At 41.5% G+C, this 16,893-nt stretch overlaps 1 pseudogene; it reads left to right on the plus strand.

Moving 5' to 3' along the window:
• The first annotated feature begins 13,746 nt into the window (after positions 1–13,746).
• On the plus strand, positions 13,747–15,732 carry LOC104590852 (L-type lectin-domain containing receptor kinase IX.1 pseudogene; annotated as a pseudogene).
• Positions 15,733–16,893: the final 1,161 nt, after the last annotated feature.

The following is a 16,893-nucleotide window of genomic DNA, read 5'->3' on the forward strand; positions in this document are numbered from 1 at the left end:
GATTGCTCAGGCTAAGGAGCCACGAACCCGCTCGAAGTCGAAGCACATCGAGAGGAAGTACCACGTACTCCGGGAGATTGTTGGTAGAGGGGATATCTTAATTCAGAAGGTAGCATTAGTGGAGAATGTAGCAGACTCATTGACTAAGCCACTGACACAGAAAGTGTTCAAAATACACATGGAAAGTATAGGACTCCGTCTTATACCAGATTGGACCTAAGTGCAAGTGGGAGCTGTTAGACAGTTGTATGCCCTTAGCTTCAATCAGAATTATGTACATTATGAATTTATTGTAAATGAATAAAGTACACATTTGATTCATGTTCCTGTGGTGTGTTTCTGTGTAATACCCTTAAACTGGACACTCAATGAGACTTGTGTTAGTTTAGAAGGTAGCAGCTCCCACTTAATTCAGAAGGTAGCATTAGTGGAGAATGTAGCAGACTCATTGACTAAGCCACTGACACAGAAAGTGTTCAAAATACACATGGAAAGTATAGGACTCTGTCTTATACCAGATTGGACCTAAGTGCAAGTGGGAGCTGTTAGACAGTTGTATGCCCTTAGCTTCAATCAGAATTATGTACATTATGAATTTATTGTAAATGAATAAAGTACACATTTGATTCATGTTCCTGTGGTGTGTTTCTGTGTAATACCCTTAAACTGGACACTTAATGAGACTTGTGTTAGTTTAGAATGTTCATAGCCATTGGGTAAGTCTAGGGAGATTTATCCTGCCAACGCTGACACTAGTGTGCTGCCAACTGTTGGGGTGGCTTGTCTCAGCTACCAAGGTGAGACCCGAAGCACATGCAGTGTAGGATTAATAGAACCTTTGAACCGGACCAGATTTCCAGTATTGCCCTGAACCTTGGAGATAGATGGGAAAAACTAGAAAATTACACCTAACCCCTAGACTCGATTATGATACTACACTAGGCGTCAGATTGGGCTGCAAGTGAAGCTGCCAAGGAAGCCGTGTGGATGAAGAAGTTCGTTCACGAATTGGGAGTAGTTCCGTCCAGCATATCACTCATCCCATTGTTGTGTGACAACAATGGAGCGATTGCTCAGGCTAAGGAGCCACGAGCCCGCTCGAAGTCGAAGCACATCGAGAGGAAGTACCACGTACTCCGGGAGATTGTTGGTAGAGGGGATATCTTAATTCAGAAGGTAGCATTAGTGGAGAATGTAGCAGACTCATTGACTAAGCCACTGACATAGAAAGTGTTCAAAATACACATGGAAAGTATGGGACTCCGTCTTATACCAGATTGGACCTAAGTGCAAGTGGGAGCTGTTAGACAGTTGTATGCCCTTAGCTTCAATCAGAATTATGTACAATATGAATTTATTGAAAATTAATAAAGTACACATTTGATTCATGTTCCTGTGGTGTGTTTCTGTGTAATACCCTTAAACTGGACACTTAATGAGACTTGTGTTAGTTTAGAATGTTCATAGCCATTGGGTAAGTCTAGGGAGATTTATCCTGCCAACGCAGACACTGGTGTACTGCCAACTGTTGGGGTGGCTTGTCTCAGCTACCAAGGTGAGACCCGAAGCACATGCAGTGTAGGATAAATAGAACCTTTGAACCGGACCAGATTTCCAGTATTGCCCTGGACCTTGGAGATAAATGGGCAAAACTGGAAAGTTACACCTAACCCCTAGACTCGATTATGATACTACACTAGGTGTCAGATTGGGCTTGTCTTTGATGTACCAATCAGTGAGATCCTTAGTGGGGGTCAAAACCTGGGTATGTTGGGATAGTCCGAGAATTCATCTGAGTGGGTGATCATAGTGACAGGATCAGCCCCTTTGTCGGACAAAGGTAATGATTGGGGATGCACTCTCCATGATGGAAACCAAGACTGCCGGCAGCCGATTACAATTGTTGAGATTTTGTTTTGTAAAATATATTATATAAAGATATATATATATATATATATATATATATATGTTATGGTTTCGAAATGATTTGCAAAAGGTTTTAATTCCCGGGATCCATGTAAGGGGAGAGTGCAACACTGTTCCTTGTAGTCGAGGGAGAGGTCCTCCCATGTCGGGCAGTGTTTGATCATTATGGGCTGAGAGGTTAAGTGTAAGACCATTGAGGATATAACTTGATGGGCTAATCTTGCATCTGCCCACAGTCCCTGGGTGTTACAAGGTGGCTTGGCCCAGGGACCACTTAGGGTAAGTGTTGGGCCCATAGAGCCCATAAGATGGGTTTTAGGGGGTGCACTATCCATAACAGTGTATTCGGCCAGGCCTTGTAACAAAGGCTGGGCTGAACCCATGTGGCTGATGTGTAGAGCAATGTTTGGGTCCCACGCCATACAAGGAAGCCCAACTGGGCAGCAGTTTGGAAGGCTAAGTGAGTACATAACCTTAAATGGGCCTTAAGCCCTTTTCGAACTGGGCTGATTTGATCAGTCAATTAAAAGGGGCAAATTCTGAGATGGATCAGCTGATAGGATTGGGCCTACACCCTATCCACTTAGAGAGTCCAAGATCTAAATGAGATTTAGATCTGGAAGCCTCCTAACTAGATTAGGAGATGGTTGATCTGATCTACAAATAAGATAAGGGTTATCCCTTATCACTTAATGGGACTTCTAATCCAAATATGATTTGGATTAGCAACTCCTAATGGGATTAGGAGCTGATCCCTTTAAGATTATGAAAGAAGAAGGGGGCGGCAACTGTTAGTTGTTGATGTTCAATTCTCTTCAAAGCTGAAAATCACAAGAAGAGAGATTTCTGCAACCTGCGAATTCTCTCTTGCCGCCTCCTTTCTGTTGTCGCCATCACCTTCAGTTCGATCTCCAGTTCTTGGGAGAAATCAAGATCTGATCTTGATTCCAATCTTTTGGGAAAAGATTGGTTGGATCTGTACTCACAAGCCATCCAGTTGATTTTTGCGAAGGGTCAAGTTCTTTTGGAAGAACATTGCTAATTCTGCTCCATCCTGCACTGTGCCATTTTCAGTGGGAGCAGATTTTGGATCCTTCCTTGGGCATGAACACCTCCATTGGGAGATATTGTTTCTCTGTATCAGGTACATCCTCCCTCCTACTTCTTTTGGTTCAGATCTGGTTTGATTCTTGATTCAAGATTGATCCTTGAAAAACATGTTTTTCTAAATATAGGGAATTCGATTCCCTGCAAAGATGGGAGAAATTTTTGAAATTCGCTCAATTCATTCCGCAAGACTTGGGCGTCCATGTGATGGATATCCCATCTCATCACAATAGCGAGCTATCCCATAGCGAGCTGCCTTGTAGCGAGCTCCTAGAGGTATCCCGAGGTGATTCTGCCTGAGGTTGCCTTTGGGGCAGTCTTCTTGCCTAAGTATTGGAGCGAGCTGATTCCCTCAACTCGCGAGCTAGGATAGACTTATCTTGGATTATTCCCTTTCAGCATACTGTGGTCCATGATCTCGTGTTGTAGCGAGCTCGTTCCGTGGCGAGCTGACCTGCGAGGACTTTAACGAGTTTGTTACTCAGTTGTAGCCAGACTGTCATGCTGAGTTGTTGCTTATGTTGTGCCACGTCCACGTGTTGCCTACTTAGGTGGTCGGGTCAAATCACCCTCCATCAACCAGACTAGTTAGTTAGATGTTTGAAGCTCTGAAAATTCATAGTGAGGTGAGTGAGACTTCATCACTATGTAATCCAAAAGACCAAAAGTCCCTCAAAGATCACAGATTTTAGGGCGCCAATTGCTCTCTATATACAATGTTCTTTACAAGGTTAATTTTCTCTAAAATGTTTGTGAATCACACAAAAGATTATTTTTCCTTACATCATTGACAACCGCCATAATGCCTTTTTTGCCCATGAAAACTTTCATTAATTATCTTCAAAATGAAGAAGAAAAAGGGCATAAGATTTGGTCGTTAATTGATATGATAATGTCAAAGATGGGATTTCACACAACTTACATCAATCAAGTACTTAAATTCATTTCAGTACTAATGGCAACCAACAAGGGAATCCTTTGTCTCCCTATCCATTTTGTGTTGGCTATGTAGGGCTTCTTGAGTCTTTAGAGAAGAGAGTAAAGAAACTTTCTTATAGCTAACCAACGAAATTAGCCAAACAGGCCTCTCAAGTCTTGGTGCTTCTCTTTGCAGATGACAATCCTCTCCTCTTAAATGATGACGTAGATAACTACATTGTATTTCTCAAGATCCCAAAGACTTATTCTGAGCTTTATGTCAGATAAGAATGTAGAAGAGAGAAAAGTTAAAAATAAAAGATTGCTCTGTATTGCTTGACCTATTGACTAGTCAGAGATGGGTACAGTATATATACACAAAGAACAAAAAATGATAAAAGAAAGTAAGAATAGAGTAGGCAGTTGCCTATGTACAAAGATTGCTAATTAATTCTCTTTCTAATTTAGCGGTTCCCAAATTTGTATGAGAGCCTTCATTAGTAACTTCTATTCTTGGAGAAGAGCTTTCATTGGCAACTGCTAAAGATCCTTTATTGGTAGTTGCTAAGCTAGACTGAGAGCCTATATTGGAAACTTCCAAACTTGTGGAGTTACCTTATGGAGAGCTTTCACTAATACGCCCCCCTAAGCGAAACTGGGCTGGAAGCACATGAAGCTTGGACCGGAGAAAATCAAATCGAGTCGGAGCAAGAAGTTTGGTAAAGATATTGGCTAGCTGATCATCAGTAGAAATATATCGGACGTCCAGATTTTTACGGAGAATATGATCACACAAAAAATGAAAGTCCACTTCGATGTGCTTGGTACGAGCATGAAACACTGAATGCGCTGCCAGATACGTGGCGCCAATATTATCACAGTAAAGAATAGGCAGAGTAGTGTGTCCGGAAGCGCGTCGTTAAACACTTCGGAACACTAGTTTAAACATTTATAATTTTATTCTGATTCTTAAACAACTACTAACACAGTAAAGTGAAGAGAACGGGTCGTATGCACACCGAAGCAGGGGAAAAATAATTACGTACTTAGATCCGGGAGAGAGAACTCGAAGGAGAGTTGCAAAAATATAAAATTAATTAATTAAAAAGAAAAATATAGCATTCATTAAAACCAAATTCAAACAGTACTGAGAAAAACAAGTGCATAAAAATAAATAACAGAAACAAATAAATAAAGGGAACAAAATAAAAGTGTTTGAGAATCCGATCAGAGGTAGCAGTCTCCGGATCTCTTCATTGACCCTCGAACTTCTCGAGCAAGGCCTTCGGTTTTACTTGGCCAAATTACAGATCTATAGAAAAGAAATAAAACACAAATAAAATCTAATAAAAATAAATTTGCCGGAAGGAAAAATAAATTGTAAATTAAAGAATTGAAAGTAATTCTAAAACTGAAGAAAAAATGGTTGGGATTCAAATCCAGAGGTGGTAGTAGTGGTGTTGGTGAACTGCAAGTAGGAACCCCTCCTCTTGCCTAGGCGTCCTAATGTTCCTCTACCCTTGAACTTCTCAAGATCAGCCTTCATTCTTACCTGAGTGAATTGACCAACCCCTTCTACAGGGCCCTTGGGACCCTTTTTATAGAGATGGGTGGGTATAACTGGAAATAGGGAGAAAGACGGGGGGCGACAACTGGGATTTAGCAAAGTTAGGGATGCCCTAGGGTTTCTAATGGATGGCTAAGATGGTTTTGGGGTGATCCTATGGCTGAAAATGGAAGGAGAGGGCACCTAATATTATGTAGTGCTAAGATTTGGGCGCCTAGAAATGGAGGGTGTAGATTAGAACATTTAGGGTTGAAGGGTTAAGATTAAAAGAATATGTGGTGCCCTAAATTTAATAAATGGGATATAAGATGGAGGGAGTAGTGGCTGAGATTTAATGGTGAGGAGCTGAATGGTGAGGATTAGCAGAATAGGTGGCACCCTAGGGTTTAGAAGCTATAAAGGAGAGCCCTAAAATGAGTGGTTGAGACTAAAAGAGGTGGAGGGTGGAGATTAAACACTTAGGGGCGGCTAGGGTTTGCTAAGAGTGAAAAGATTAGGTTGAAAAGGCTCCCTAGGGTTTGCTAAGGAGAGGGGAGCATGGTAATACAATAAGATGGGCGCCAACTAGGTTTAGCAGATAAGAGGCTCCCTCCTGTTCTCAGTTCTTTACAAAAACACCCCCTCTCTTAGTTGGACTTCACACCAGCTTCCCAAAAACTACTTTTTAGCCCTGAAAACTTCTCAGTTTTCTACATAATTTGCATAGAGACCCTCAGAGATCACATAATTGATTTTAACTGGAAAAAGGGTGCACTTTGACTACTCTAAGGCTTTAAATACCCCTAAATTGATGCCCTTAAGGCATCAAAATGCAGGGTTATTACACCCCCAACTTAACCATTGTTAGTCCCTTGGCAATTCAACCTTAAAATTACATTGAGTATATTGATCTTTCCCATCTCAAAATCCTCCCTCACAGAATTAGTTAAGCATCCTGATTCCAGCATTCTCAAACTCTGCATAGATCGGTGTTGGGCTTTAGGGGGTAAAACTGTCTTTTTTTGAATATTATAGGAACTTGAATTAGAAATGAGATTGATTTAAAATCAGACAAGTATTCTTCTTATCATTTTTGATAGCGGATTTCTACCCCTGAATTTGTTATGCATACTTATTTTTATTGCTACGTTTTATCGTTTTACGCGAATATCAACACTTGCCTTAGGAGAAGAGACCTGGTTACTAAGTGTTAGGTAAGTGTCTTTGGCATTCCCTTTTCCATTTGAAGCAAATCTTGACACTCGACTTAGGTGAAGAGACCCGGTTACTAAGTCTAGGGTGTTCATTGACCTTTCATTCCTGTTTTTTTTTTTTTTTTTTTTTTTTGCAGAACTATTAAAGGTAGTCCATTGTATCTTAACAATTTGAAGAATTTGTTTTTCTAATTTCTCAATCTTTCTCTACTTATTTTGACAGGGGCAAACTTGGGAGTCTTTTCCAATTTCTAAATGGTTTCGATAATATTCAAATAAGGCCAATTTTGACTCCTATCACTTGCTACCAATTTCTACAGAATTCAATATTCTTTTATCAGTTTCCTTAACTTTTTTCTGTTTGGGAATCTCTTTTAATGGAAAATTTTAAAGATTTCAATGAAATTTTAATTCTACATATTTAAAAGCTTAGCTTCACAAAATTTTTTCAAATTTTTTTTTCTCTCTTTCCTCAGCCCCCAACTTAAATGCCATTGTCCCTAATGACATGACTAGAATGATGCAAATGGGACTTGGGCCAAGGGAATAATCAATAGGGTTTTCTTGAGGGGTTCAAGCTATGCCACCTGGTCTTGAATCAAGAACAAAAAAAAACTCTAATCCTAAAAGAAAAAACATTAAAAACTATGTTGGGTTGCCTCCCAACCAGTGCTAAGTTTAACGTCTTCAGTCGAACACATTCAAGCACTTTTTCCATCTATACTCTCTGACTCACTTTCATCTTCTGATTGACAGGGCTGAAACTGGGTTAACCAAGGGGTAAATAAGTCATTTAAAAAGTTATCCACTATATCTATCTTGAACTCATCTACCCCTAGGTTTGGATACTTAGGGGCACTAAAAATGTTTAACTGGATTTTCTGCTTCCCTAATGAAGTGTTCATTTCTCCCGATTTAAGGTTGATGTTTGTATTGATCGTTGCTAGAAATAAACATCTTAAGATTATCGGGATATGGTTCAACTCCTTGACTGGGGTCATGTCTACGAATAAATCCAATGGGAAGTGACAACCCTCTACCCTAACCATTACATCCTCAATAACACTTTGAGGAGTGTTGATTGACCAATTAGCGAGTTGTAGAATTATCGGGGTTGATTTTAACTCACCGATCCTGAACCTATCATAAATGGATGGAAGTGGAGTTATATTGGCCCTAAAATCCACTAGTGCCCGATCAAAGGTGATTCCAGTGATGACACAGCTTATGAAATGAGCACTAAGGTCTTTCATATTCTGGGGGAGTTGATTTAGGAGAGTTGCACTAACATCTGCCAAGAGCATCATTTTTTGTGGGGCCGATTGTGGCTCCATCAATTCAGTACACAACTCTTTCCAGAACTTGGCATAGGTCGGGACATGTTGGATGGCATTGAGGAGAGGGATGTTAATATGGACTTCCCGGCTCTCCTCATTGTGAGTTTCTTTGTTCTTTAGTACTGGCCCAATTGTGAGTGTAGTTGGAAAGGGAACTATGGGTTGGTTTACTATAGGCTCTTCTTCTAAAGTTTATTTTCCTTCTTCTTCTCCCCCCAGGGAATATGTCATCATGCCTGGGGTTGCCAGGGTAATTCATCACTTCCTAGAAAGATCCATATTAGGGCTTGTCATCACACCTATGGTTGTTAGGGCCTTCTTGGGTGGACTATAGAATATGTCATTGCATTTTAGATAGATAAGTGCCGAGATTTTGTCATCACACCTACTATGGTCAGGGCCTTCATGGGCTTCCCTGGGGTTCCCATGGTATATATATTATTCCACTTGGGGTTGCCAAGGCCTTCCTGGGTGGACTAAGGAATATGTCACCACGCCTGGGGTTGCTAGGCTAATTCACAGCTTCTTAGAAAGCTCAATATTAGGGTTTGTCATTGCACTTGTGGTTGCTAGGGCCTTCCTGGGGGAACCAGGGAATATATCATCGCATTTTAGATAGATAAGTGTCGGTGTTTTGTCATCGCACCTAGTATTTCTAGGACCTTCCTAGGGTTAATAGGGCATATGTCATCACTTCTTAGGAAGCTCAGTGTTTGGATCTATCATCCCACTTGGGGTTGCTAGGGCCTCCCTAGGGTTGCCAGGGTATATATATTATCACACTTGGGGTTGCCAAGGCCTTTCTGGGGCTGCCAGGGTTTATGTCATCGTGCCTGGGGTTGCTAGGTCCTTCTTGAGTGAACCAGGGAATATTTCATTGCACTTGGGGTTGCCAAGGCCTTCCTGAAAGACTAGGGAATATGTCATCGCGCCTGGGGTTGCCAGGGCCCTCTTGGGCGGACCAGGGAATGTATCATCATGCCTGGGGTTGCCAGGGCCTTCCTGGCAGACCAAGGAACATGTCATCGTGCTTGGGGTTGCCAAGGCCTTCCTGGTGGACCAAGAAATATTTCATGATGCCTGGGGTTGCCAAGGCCTTCCTGGAAGACCGAGGAATATGTCGTCACACTTGGGGTTGTCAGGGTCTTCTTGGCGGACTAGGGAATATGTCATTGCACCTGGGTTTGCCAGGGCCTTCCTGGCGGACCAAGGAATATGTAGTCGCGCCTAAGGTTACTAGGGCCTTCTTGGCGAACCAGGGAATATGTCATTGCGCATGGGGTTGTCAGGGCCTTCTTGGTGGGCTAGGGAATATGTCATTGCACCTAGGGTTACTAGGGCCTTTCTGGTAGACCAAGGAATATGTAATCACACCTAGGGTTACTAGGGCCTTCTTGGCGGACCAAGGAATATGTCATTGCGCCTGGGGTTATCAGGGCCTTCCTAGCGGACCAGGAAATATGTCATCACACCTAAGGTTGTTAGGGCCTTCCTGGCAGACTAGGGAATATGTCATCGCACCTAAGGTTGAAAGGGCCTTCTTGGCGGACCAGGGAATAGATAATAACATAGATAATAAACACAATTGTGAAAGAGAACTTTGAACAATTTATTCAAGATTGATGCTATGTAGAAAAGAAACATAACATGCTTTATTCAACATTGATGATATGTACAAAAGAAACATAACATGTTTTATTCAAGAGTTCACATTCAAATTTGACAATGTTTACATCATTACTCATTATACAACTTCAACTAGTGACCATTCACTATTTCATCTTGTTCATTTGTGGCTACATCTTTTAGTACCTAATACCCTGTTGGGTGAGCTTCTTGGATGATGTAAGGTCCGACCTAGTTAGGTGCAAACATTCCAGTTGATTTACCTTGTTTGACATGGAGCGTTGTTTTCCGTACTTTGTCACCCTTGTTGATTTTTTTAGGGTTTACGTGTTTATTGAAGTTAGAGGCCATGAGTTGTTTGTACTTAATTTGCTTCTGCAATGATTTTTCTCTAGCTTCCTCTATGCATTTAGTTGATGACTAAGCAATTGGTCCATCTCATCTATCTAGAAATGTTTTCCCATGCTTACCAGACCTCCGTGAACCACAAGATTTGATGCTCAGAAAAAACAAAGAAGAGAAGACTGTCGAATGAATTGTGTGTAAATTGGGTGAACCAACACTTCTTTTATAGAGTGTTCTCAGATCCCAATGGACACAAAGGTGTCAATTCATATAGGAGCCTCTTTAGAACAGTGCACCTGTTCGAAGAGGCATAGGGAGGAAGAGACACGAAAAGAGAAAGAACATTTTAAAAAATTAAATTTGAATTTCGAAGAGACACCTATTCGAATAGATATGTTTTTATTCAAAATTCAAAAGTTTAATCGAGTTAAAACAAATTTCCAATTCAGTACATAATGTACCCGCGCCCTTACTCCAACCCAACCCAGCTCGGCATGTGCAAGTGAAAAGCACCCCCAACCCCCCTCACACGGATGGGATATCTATAATGCTTCTCTCTTATGGATCCCTACCCATAGAGAGAATAAAGCTATAGGTATACTCTACCTCCACTCCTTTCCCAAGCAATGTGGGACAAGGAGTCTCCCATGCACTCAAGAGTGGGAAGAGGAAAAGACAAACTCAAAAACAAGAGAGGGAGGAGAGAGATTCTTGAAATTTTGGATCTCCCTCAAACAATTTAACTTCTCTTTAGTGATTTAAATTCTCGGCTTTTGCTTCATACTCATTTTAATATATGTTGATGATATTCTAGTCACTAGAAATCAAGATAGCTCTCTATTTTCTTAGTTATCTCTTCACTTCATAATTAGGAGTTCGTTGTTAAAGATATGGGCTCACTTCACTATTTCATGGGCATTGAATTTAGATCTACCACTAATGTTATTCATTTTTCTCAATCAAAATATGTTGACAATTTGTTGAAGCGCTTCAATATGGATAGCTGTATGGGAGTTGGCTCACTTCTACCTAATGGTTACCAGCTCTCCAAGCAAGAAGGAAACCCACTCAAGGATCTTACTTCTTATCACAGCCTAGTGGGAGTTCTTTAGTACATTACTATTACCAGACTAGATCTTGCATTTCTTATCAGGGGTCCGGTTTTTGGGTTGAATAGCCTGACCGTTTGAACCGAACAGACGGTCCGTTTTGACAAAAAAATAAAAAAATAAAAAACGACTAAAACCGTTGGATGGTTCGAACGGTTCGACTTCCTGGGTCAGTTGTTTTTTTACTAAATCAACAGTTTTTGGCGAAATAACGATTATGGGGTAAAATGGAACCGATCACCTAATTGATTCCCAATTTTTTCGGCCTGGTCCACTTTTGAAAACCATGGTTTTGACTTTTGATAGAGCAAATCAATTACAATATTTTTTTATTTGTTCCCATACATGAAGAAAATACACAAGTTGAAAAGTTGAATATAAAGAATTTAATTCAAACTGGTATAGAAAAAATGAAGGGTGGAACCGTGAGTAGGAAGACGCAAAATTGGTGAACCACGAGACAGGATTTGCTGCTCACAAATGGACGTCTCACAGGCGCATCCACCGTGCATTGAAAACAACTCACTTCATAATAAGTAAGAAGTACGGGAGATGTTCCCAATGCATGGTAGAATGTGCATGTGAGGTTTGAGGAACAGATCCGGTTTTGTGGACCACCACATCCATGTGAAGGGATCTGCTCCTCACAAATGGGCACCTTATAGGCACATCCACCGTGCATTGGGAACATCTCTCGTGAATAAAAACTAACAAATATGGGAGATGTTCCCAATCCATGATTGGACGTGTCGTGTGAGGCGCCAGGTGTAAGGAACAGATCTGGTCTCCACATCCATTGTGTACGTTAAAAAAGTCTCATTGACCTAGGAATTATAAATAATTTCGGTCTACATCGGCCATAAATTATTAGTGTACCTTAACCCAACGTCGAAGACTCAGGTCAATTGGTCATTGAGACTAGGCTAAATCCATTGTCGTATATGGAACGATCATTTTCCATATACAGTTTTGAATGGTCGCTTGCTCGAATTTGGAATTTTCTATTCTTCCAATTCTAGACCCCTATTCTCACGAAATAAACAGTCCCTTACTCCCCTCTAAGCTCCATCGTACAAACTACGAAACCACTTTTAACCTAACTATTGATTCTTAGCATCCAGCTAATGGGCCGTGAGCATGGCCACATGTCAATGATTATTTAATCATTTTTCTTGTTAAATGATTCCCATTCGTTATCATATAAACAATAAACAAAAATGATTGAAAGACCCCCACAGAACACAGAACATAGATCAGAGTCCCTTAATTTCCACAAGGCAAACCTGCAATTTTAATTGATTAGAAGCTCTACAGAAACTTCCTGTATCTTGACGTTTAATAGAAAAAGTATTGGTTGGTGCCTTGGAGGGAGGAAATTAATTATTAATTAAAAAAAATGATATAAAGAAGATTGCTTTAACAACCTTTGACTCAGACTCAGAATCTGGTTTTCATTCTCATCCACCCTTTCAAGCTTGGCTCTCTACAACTCACGGCACCTCCAAATTACCTTTCTGATCAGTTTCATATGCTTGTTGATGGTGCGCGACCTGGTCACTCCTAGCTAGAAGTGGTTGCGCTTCTAGTTGGCGATGGACGAGAGTTACCTGTGAGGAAGAAGATGAAAGATCCCAGGGGGCTCACCCTGCGGGAACACTCAGATGCTTAAGTTAGTAACTGGATTAAAAGCTGAGAGAGAGAGAGAGAGAGTTGCAAGGAAATTAAAGAGTTAGAGTGATGATCACGTAATACCCTCGCCTCTGGGGGTCGGGGTCCTTATATACTAGCATCCTGACATGTTAGGTGCAACCACCTCTGAATCTCTAATGTGGCGATCTGCTGTCAAATAACGGCTTGGAGTGGCTGGCCGTTATTTGTCAGAGTTGAGCTGTTGGGTAAAGGTGACCACTGCAGAGTATGGTCCTGATAGACAAGAAACAACCTCCAAGGTTGGCAGGCACGACGCCGCCAGACGAGAGACATGGGTGCAGTCTCCAAGTTTGGCAGGTACGTTTGTCAGGTAGAAAATCCCTTGCGATACGCCGAACTGCTCTGCAGTGAGTGACCTTACACCGAGCTGTTGGTGATCCGCCGAGGTACTTCTACCCGAGGCAGGTCTCTGAGGTAGCCTACTTAGGTTTGGACAGGAGCGAGCTTATTCTAGCTAGGGAGCTGACGAGCTTAACCCGAAGTGTCTTCAGTTCGGAATTCTCCCTACTTGGGAGAATCTTAGCTCGGGGTGCTCCCTACTTGGGAGAATCTTAGATCGGGGTGCTGCCTACTTGGGAGAATCTTAGCTCGAGGTGCTCCCTACTTGGGGGAGTCTTAGCTCAGGGTGCTCCCTACTTGGGGGAGTCTTAGCTCTGGGCAACAAAGCATTACCTTGTAGCGAGCTGCTATTCAGGGCGACTTGTCAGGCTGGGTTATAGCGAGCTCGTTACGCTGATTTTGAGCGAGCTCGTTATGCTGAGTTATCACTTATGTCGAATCACGTCCACGTGTCCTCTCGTTATGAGGTCGGGCCAAATCACCCTCCATCACTTGTCATTCTACTATTATTATTAGTTATCCCCTCTGCAACACCAGTATCCTTCAACTTCTCCAGTTTCAACCCAAACATGCGGGAAATACAGTACGAGGGTTCCGCATATGTCTCCGACCAACTCATCCAACTGACCCCAAATCAATTCGACAAGGGTCTCCCTTATTTTGCCGTTGGGCGAGCCAAATACTGGCAACCGGTGCACCTCTGGAACAAATCCACAAGAAAGCTCACCGACTTCACCACTAATTTCAACTTCACCATGTTGTCTCAAAATAGAACCTTTGGTGCAGATGGCCTTGCCTTCTTTCTTGCTCCCGAAGGTTCTAAGCTCCCACCCAACTCATCAGGTCGCTCTCTTGGTCTTTTGGACAAAAAATTCGAATTCAACTCAACAGAGAACTACTCCATTGTTGCCGTGGAGTTTGATACCTTCAAAAACAATTTTGATCCAAGTCACGACCACATAGGTGTCGATATTAACTCTCTCGTGTCTGTGACAAATGTTTCATGGCCGGGGCCGGGCAGCATGAAAGACGGGAGACTAGCTCAGGCTCGGATCAGCTATAATTCTTCGTCATCAAATCTTAGTGTTTCCTTAACGTACCCCAACGATCCAGCATCCAGTGGGATCAAGGCAAGCCTTTCTTATGTAGTAGACCTGAGAGACTACTTACCAGAACAAGTTACTGTCGGGTTTTCTGCTGCCACGGGAGAGTCCAACGAATTGCATACATTCTACTCCTGGGAGTTTAGTTCAAGCTTGGAAACAGGCAAGAAGAACAAGGCCATAGGATTGGGGTGGTTGGCTTGGTTGTTGGTGGAGGTGCTCTGATTGCTGCAGGTATCTTGATCATGGTTATTTCGTTCGTTTTGTGCAGGAAGAGGGGTGGAGACGAAGATGATGACGATGGGGCCATTGATCTGGCCATTGATGAAGAATTTGAAAAGGGAGCCGGAATAAAGAGGTTCTCCTATAAAGAATTGGTTCGTGCAACAAATAACTTCAATGAAGAAGGGAAGCTTGGTCAGGGAGGGTTTGGAGCAGTCTATCGGGGTTTCTTGAAGGATCTCAACTTGGATGTTGCAGTCAAGAGGGTCTCCAGAGGATCTAAACAAGGGATAAAGGAGTATATATCTGAAGTGAAGATCATAAGCCGACTACGGCATAAGAACTTGGTTCAACTTGTTGGTTGGTGCCACCAACGAAAGAGCTGCTCCTTGTTTATGAGTTCATGCCCAACGGAAGCCTTGATTCCCATCTGTTTCGAGAGAGTAGCTTGTTGACATGGGAGGTGAGATACAATGCAGCAATAGGGTTGGCCTCTGCAATACTTTATTTGCATGAATTGTGGGAACAGTGTGTTGTGCATAGGGATGTTAACTCCAGCAATGTGATGTTGGATTCTAGCTTCAATGCCAAGCTTGGAGATTTTGGGTTGGCAAGGCTTATAGACCATGGACAAGGGCCAAGAACCACTGCCTTGGCTGGCACCATGGGATACATGGCTCCTGAATGTATTTCAACTGGAAAGGCTAGCAAGGAGTCAGATGTTTATAGCTTTGGAATTGTTGCATTGGAAATTGCTTGTGGAAGAAGGTCTGTTGAATCCAAGGCTGAAGAAAACAAGATAATACTGGTAGAGTGGGTGTGGGAGCTCTATGGGAAAGGAAAGCTTTTGGAAGCAGCTGATTCAAGACTGTTCACCACTAGTTTTAATGACAAACAGGTGGAGTGCTTGATGGTTGTTGGGCTATGGTGTGCTCACCCAGACTACAACTTCCGGCCTTCCATACGGCAAGCAATACAAGCTCTTAATTTTGAAATGCCATTGCCCGTTCTCCCTTCAAAGATGCCTGTACCCACTTATTATGCACCTCCAAATTCATCACCTGATGGTGACAACCATCATTCCAAATTAACCCTATTCTCCATTGCAGCTTCTCCCAATACTTCTATCTTATATCCACGCTAAGTTGAAAAGGTATACCGGCCTTTGTTTGAAAATTATTTCAATGAAATTTCTTTGTGATAAATGTGTTGTAATGTTCCGAATTTTATCCTTCTTCCATTTTTTATTTCTATCCCATTTTGACTGTGATCCTAGTTATTGTTGCAATCGAACCAGCTCTAATCGAATGGTTTGTGGCTCAATTATTCAAGTTTAATTCTAATCAAGTTTAAATCTTGAGCTAAGCTCGATTAGCTATTCGAACTTCAGCTCGACAAATAAAATGTTTGGCTCAAAAGCTCGCATACATACATATATTATAGAATATAAAAATATACTTTATAATATATATTATGACAATATGTCTTATGTATAAAATATATTTTTTCTATGCATAATACACAACAATATATATATATATATATATATATTATAAAAATATATTCATTTACAAGCTTTCTACCCAAATTCAAGCTCTTTGGAACTCAAACTCAGCACGAGTTTAATATTATTCTAGTCGAACCGAGCCAAGACATGCAAAGTTCATCTCAGCTTGGCTTGATTGAACCCCTAACCCTAGTAGTTGTGTTCACCAATGGACAAGATCATGACCTACATCATAGTCGAGCAATCTTACTATCTTCATCATGATCTACAATATTGAAGCTGATTTCAAGGATCATAGGTTGTTCTCTAGGAGATTTCATTGAGGTCCTTAGGTAGAGGGAGAAATGAGGACAAAGGAATTTGAAAGAATTTGGACCAAACTCACCAATCCTTTATCATCAACAGGAATCAGAACCATATCACTTAACTATAAACGAATGAGATGGAAGGTGAGTGTCGAACTAGAAGGAGATCAAGCTTTACATTGTGTTCCACTTTGCAAAGACTTACAATTCCTCACCCACTATTCTCTTATGATAGGATTTTTTTATGATACTGAATTTCCTCATGTGACCAAGGATCAAAAAGACTTCCTTACAGACCTGTAAACCCTTGAGGAAGTAATACCCTGGTCCAAATAAGGCCTTTCAAAGCACTTGGCCCGGATGTTTAGGCGAGAAGGCCGGTATGGCAAGCCGTTCAGAAGGAGGTTGGGTCAAACATTACCAGATTAGTTAGTTAGATTTTTGAAGTTCTGAAAATTCATAGTGAGGTGAGTGAGACTTCATCACTATGTAATCCAAACGTCCAAAAGTCCCTCAAAGATCACAGATTTTAGGGCGCCAATTGCTCTCTATATACAATGTCCTTTACAAGGTTAATTT

Source organism: Nelumbo nucifera, chromosome 4, assembly GCF_055504915.1.
Source record: "Nelumbo nucifera cultivar China Antique chromosome 4, China Antique-T2T, whole genome shotgun sequence".
Lineage (NCBI taxonomy): Eukaryota > Viridiplantae > Streptophyta > Magnoliopsida > Proteales > Nelumbonaceae > Nelumbo > Nelumbo nucifera.